The sequence below is a fragment of the Saccostrea echinata genome, unplaced genomic scaffold (assembly GCF_033153115.1).
Source record: "Saccostrea echinata isolate AGI-Se365-2 ecotype Australia unplaced genomic scaffold, CSIRO_AGI_Sech_v1 ptg000029l, whole genome shotgun sequence".
Classification (NCBI taxonomy): domain Eukaryota; kingdom Metazoa; phylum Mollusca; class Bivalvia; order Ostreida; family Ostreidae; genus Saccostrea; species Saccostrea echinata.
Genome location: NW_026889778.1, coordinates 36,219,560 through 36,225,637, shown reverse-complemented (window position 1 = coordinate 36,225,637; position 6,078 = coordinate 36,219,560).

Genomic DNA, 6,078 nt, shown 5'->3' with positions numbered 1-6,078 from the left:
AAGTTAATAAACCAATTTCTGTCAATTCTTGTATCCCGGCAATCTATGCTGAAAGTGTATTTCATTTATAAATTGAATTCCTTTTGGAAATTCATTAGGATTTAAATAAAATTTTACATTGTTAACAGAGGGATGTTGAATCTTAATGCACTTCTTCCTTGTGGAATAAGTAGCAGTTTATGACTTTGGTATGAAACTTAATGTTAGTACTTTTTGCTGCACTTATGTTTTGATCAATGACATGCAATCAGTGTACCTTTCTATTTTAAAGATGATTCAGAATTTTGCATGTATTAAACCTTCTTGTAATTGGATCTCCCAAACTAAATCTTATATTCTTTTGATATCAAAATAACAAATCAAAAGAAATTCTAATATTCAAATCGGTTCATTGGTATTATTTCAAAATGAAACATTATTAAACTACTAGTATTTTTTCCTTAAATTTTGGAGGGAGTAGAAATAATCTTTAACTATTTAGAAAGTAACTGTCAAAGAAAATCATATCTGAAAAAACGACTATTTATCGGATGGAAAATAAAGTTAGAGACCAAATCAAAAGTTAACAAAAGTTTGACTTTCGTATTGGTGAACTCCCAAGACTTCTAATCAATGAAGATGATGTACTGTGTGGGTGAATTATATCACGGTATTTTATAATTTCAATTATATTAAATGTACCTTAAGTCAAGGAATACAGATTACATGTAGGTTATGTGTTAAAAAGGTTTGCTAAATTTAAAAGATAAAGTTACTTGTATTTAAAACACAACTGATTATAGGTGTCTAGTTTAAATGATATGCAGCATCATATTCAGCATGCGTGAGCTGAATGAGAGTCATGATTTTTTAAGCTCTGAATTTAAAATAATCTTTTTGTTATAAAACAAACTTTGGAAGATTTGGGAGATTAATCTAACAATATCAACTGTGTGTTACGAAGCCTAAAACACCTGAAAGTGGTTGCGGTGGAAATAAATCAAAAAAGGCAAGAAAAGAAGGCCCAAATGTGAGCAGTGAAGCGCAACAAAGAAAAGTAAGTGTTATGGGTACGTCTCAAGACAATGTAGACAATGTAGACACATAAAGAATCTCTCACCCGTAATTTTTAACCCCAGTGAACAATCAGAGTATGCAAAGCAATCAAAATCATACATATCAAATTCCACAAATGTCGCAAATGCCGGTAATGAAATACAGCTTTTCACCCGTAGGACCTGTACCCCCAGTACAACATGTACAACAGTATCAGGGCGGAATGCAGCCAATTGATTACGGCAGTAAAATAGATAATCTAGCCAAAACACTTGACAAAGTTTTTCAGAAACTAGATAAACTTGACCAAATTGAATCACGAATCAGCAAATTTGAAGCGACAATGAATACTGCCACAACAGATGTGTTCGAATTAAAAACAAAAATGTCAGAAATAGAAAAAAAAGCATTACATTCACTAGTGACAAATTAGATTAGAATGAAAAAAAACATCTAAAGAGATAGTACAGTCCCTGAAACGTTCTACTTTCCCATTTTTCCGTTCGCTCACCGTTCGTTCACCGTTCGTTCAGCGTGCGTTCACCGTTCGTTCACCGTGCGTTCACCGTTCGCTCTCCGTTCACAGTTTTGCGTTCACCGTTCACCGTGCGCTCGCGTTCACCGTTCACAAAGCGTTCAGCGTTCGCTCTTCGTTCCGTTCACTTTGCGTTCACCTTGCGTTCAGCGTTCACCTATCGTTCAGTGGTCATTGCCATTCGGAACTCCCAAGTGAAAGGACTTATCTTTTTGTAGGTAAGGAGTTACAGATTTTTTAATTTAATACTAACATATCGTGTTTGAAGAATCATTATTTCATGGGGGAAAAATCTAATATATATATTTTTATTATTCTAACTTAGCTATTAGGTTATTTATTAAATTACTCTGGAAAAAAATGTTGTTATAAGCACATCCTGTACCTATGTAGAACGATGCTGAAATATTAAATTTAATTAAGGCCAATGTGCAAATACTTCAAGCACTGCAACATTTTGATGTTTTGTTAAAGACGACAAATCGTTAATGGAGATATAATTATCCAAGTCAAATAATTACGCAGCAAAATTACGAAAATATTTATTTCTAACGCGTTTTTTTTATTCAATTACTACAGAAAATATGATAGAACTAGTTCTGAGAGTTATACATAGTACTGCGGATATCCTGTTAATTTATTATCTTTGGAGAGAATTAAATTGATAGTGTGTTTAAAGGAAATATTTATTTAAAATGTAATGCACTACAGAATATTCGCTACTATAATACATGTATGTAAAGTCTATAGTTATAGAGAAAAAATCTTTCTTCACCGTAACTTTATATGTTTGCTATTCGATATAATTAATACCCCCCCCCCTTTTCTGCTAAATCGGTTACTTAGTCAGTACTGTATTTCCAGAAAATTTTAATTAACCTGTTAAAAAAAAGTTAAGGTCTTTTTTAGAACAAAAATTTCAGTCTCAAAACAAACATGCATCTAAAAAAAAGTCACAAAACAATAGTAGTTCAAAATGTACACGTGTCGGCGGTGGTATTTGAAATTGGCAGAGAGTATGTTTCAAATTCAAGTGTTAATGCCCAATATATTTTATTCACTAATTATTCAAATGTTGGTATCAAATCTAGAAATGATAAAAATAAATGTTATAACTTGTTGGAAATACTTGCACTTCGTCTTCGATGTGACGAAACTTTCACACCTGCACAGTGTCGAATGATTTTGATTGACAGGACAAGCACGTGGACTTCGTGTGAACTTGAAACAGGAAAATAAAAACGAGTAATACTGTCAAACAGATGGATATGATTTGTTGATAAAAAAAAAAAAAGAGTTACTTTCACTGTCTAATATATTTAGAAAAAAATATCAGAGTTATTGTTTGATATAGGTGCAAACATTTAGTGAAGCCTGAAAGGAAGGAAGGGGGGGGGGGCTGAAACGGAATCTCTCTCTCTCTCTCTCTCTCTCTCTCTCTCTCTCTCTCTCTCATTTGTCTGTTTGATAATATTACTTAAATATCAAGTTCTGAAAATTGAATTTATAACAAATAATATGAATATGTGTCCTTGTATTATCTTGTCTGAGTATAATCACGGCCATCTACAGATACATGTAGAAGTCTGCTCAATAAATCATCATGAAAAATAGAAATGACACATAATATATTATTGTATTAAACATTTAAAATACGAGGGTATAAATGCAAAACGTCCACTGACCTTTGTAATTAATTTTTTTATTACTTTACATGAAATCGTCTTGACACGGAAATACATATATGAATGGATGTTACAATCGCTTTAATTCATTCTATAAGTCAGAAGTTTTCTCTGATTTGTTATCAAATAAGAATAAACATTTTTATTTTCCAACTAAAAAAATATCTTTTATACTTCAGCGTTCGGCAACAATTGCAATGTTTTAATGCGTTAAAAATCGTGTGATTAAAAACTTAATGTGCATGAATCGTCTTTCTTAGGACAATTTTGGAGAATTTATTTTATTTACTTATTTATTATTCATTTTTTGGTTTACTTATTTATTTATTTATTTATTTATTTATTTTGGCACCTGACATTATAATACAATAAAATAGTTTCAATGCAAGGAAAAGATCAGAGGCATTCCGAATATATCGTTCATCTTGCGTTCACCGTTCGTTCACCGTTCACTTTGCGTTCGCGTTTGCGCTCCGTTCGCGTTCTGCGTTCGCTCACCGTTCACCGTTCACACATCGTTCACCAAGTTGCGTTCAGCGTTCACACATCGTTCACTCACCGTTCGCTCTGCGTTCGTTCAGCGTTCGCTCACCGTTCGTTCAGCGTTCGCTCACCGTTCAAGTGGGAAAGTAGAACGTTTCAGGGACTGTAGCAGAAATGAAGATTTCCAAAAAAAATGCATGAAAATATAGAAAAAAAGAATGTGGCACTTAAAGAACAAATGGCAACTATTACAAACAAACTGACCAACCTCAAAGAATAGCAAAATGAATTACAAGCAAGGTCCATGACGGACAACTTAATATTCCTGGGTATTAATGAACCAAAAGAAAAAAAGTGCAGAACAATGTGAACAAGCGTTAAAAGCATTTATGACTGATAAACTTGGAATAACAGATGAAATTCCGTTTCATCGAGTTCACCGCATAGGCCGGAAACAAGAGACAAAATCTCGGGCAGTTGTGGCAAAATTTGTAAACTTTTAGGACCGTGAAAAAGTCCGAAAATCTGCAATTACGGTTATCACTGCCCTTCGGGATCAAGGCGGTCCGGGCGATCAAAGCGACCCAGAATTCAGTGTATTCGAACAATTTCCCAAGAAGATAAACGAAAACGGTAAACTGCTGTACCTGCACTACAAGGCAGCTAAACGACAGGGCAAGAGAGCGCAACTGATTATGGATAAACTTTATATTAACGGCGAACTATTTGTGCTGACAGATTACGAACAGAAACATAGGTAATCAAAGATTACGAAGCTCACCTCGACGAATGTTATCTACATGTAAGGCAAATTTCACATCATATTTTTTTTCTAGATAGGGTACATCCCAAGATCAATATCCATGCAAGTTTGATTTAATTATAGACCTGCTCAAAAAAACTTTTGACCTGTTTAGTAATCAAGAAAATTTTGGTCAGTTCCAACATCCAAAGCAAGTCTGCAAGTTTTTATCCTTAGATGCACCATCTATGCAAGTTTAATCATAACAGGCCATAATATTATATAGCTACTCCAAAAAAAATTACCCTGGTCACTCATCTGGAAAATGTACATCAGATTCAGAATCCAAAGCAAGTCTGGAAGTGTCCATCCCTAGATACATCATCCATGCTAATTTGGTTAAAATATGGCTAAAATTCACTCATGTGGAAAATCTGGGTCAGATCCAGCGTTCGAAGCAGGTTGGTTAGTGTACATCCCTAGATGCATCATCCATGAAAGTTTGGTCGAGGTAGGGCTTATAGTTACTTGGGAATGGACCTGCTCCTAAAACTTTAACCTGGTCACTCATCTGGAAAATCTAGGTCAGATCCAGCATCCGAAGCAAGTGTGTTAGTGTCCATCCCTAGATGCATCATCCATGCAAGTTTGGTCAAGGTAGGGCTAATAGTTACTTGGGAATGGGACTACTCCTAAATCTAAACCTGGTCTCACATGTGGAAAATCTAGGTCAGATCCAGCATCCGAAGCAAGTGTGGTAGTGTCAATCCCTAGATGCATCATCCATGCAAGTTTGGTCCAGGTAGGGCTAATAGTTACTTAGGAATGGACCTGCTCCTAAAACTTTAACCTGGTCACTCATCTGGAAAATCTAGGTCAGATCCAGCATCCGAAGCAAGTGTGGTAGTGTCCATCCCTAGATGCATCATCCGTGCAAGTTTGGTCCAGGTAGGGCTTATAGTTACTTGGGAATGGACCTGCTCCTAAAATTTTAACCTGGTCACTCATCTGGAAAATCTAGGTCAGATCCAGCATCCGAAGCAAGTGTGGTAGTGTCCATCCCTAGATGCATCATCCGTGCAAGTTTGGTCCAGGTAGGGCTTATAGTTACTTGGGAATGGACCTGCTCCTAAAACTTTAACCTGGTCACTCATCTGGAAAATCTAGGTCAGATCCAGCATCCGAAGCAAGTGTGGTAGTGTCCATCCCTAGATGCATCATCCATGCAAGTTTGGTCAAGGTAGGGCTTATAGTTACTTGGGAATGGGACTTGCTCCTAAGACTTTAACCTGGGACGCCGACGCCGACGCCGACACCGACGCCGACGCCGGGGGTATAGCATAAGCTCATCTCGACTTCGTCGAGGTGAGCTAAAAAGCCAAACAACGCGCCACACAATCTAGATCCGCGCCTATCTCCAGCGGCCCGTGAATTCCGACCATTCAACAGACGCGGCTCAGTAAGTCAAAGGTAAGATAACCTAGGAGGAAATCTACCACGTGACAATTTAGTGGACACTTATCCAACCGACACTCTTTCACTCACTCAATTCATTCACTGAACATGTTCGCAGACTTAAAATCTTAGGATTAAATATT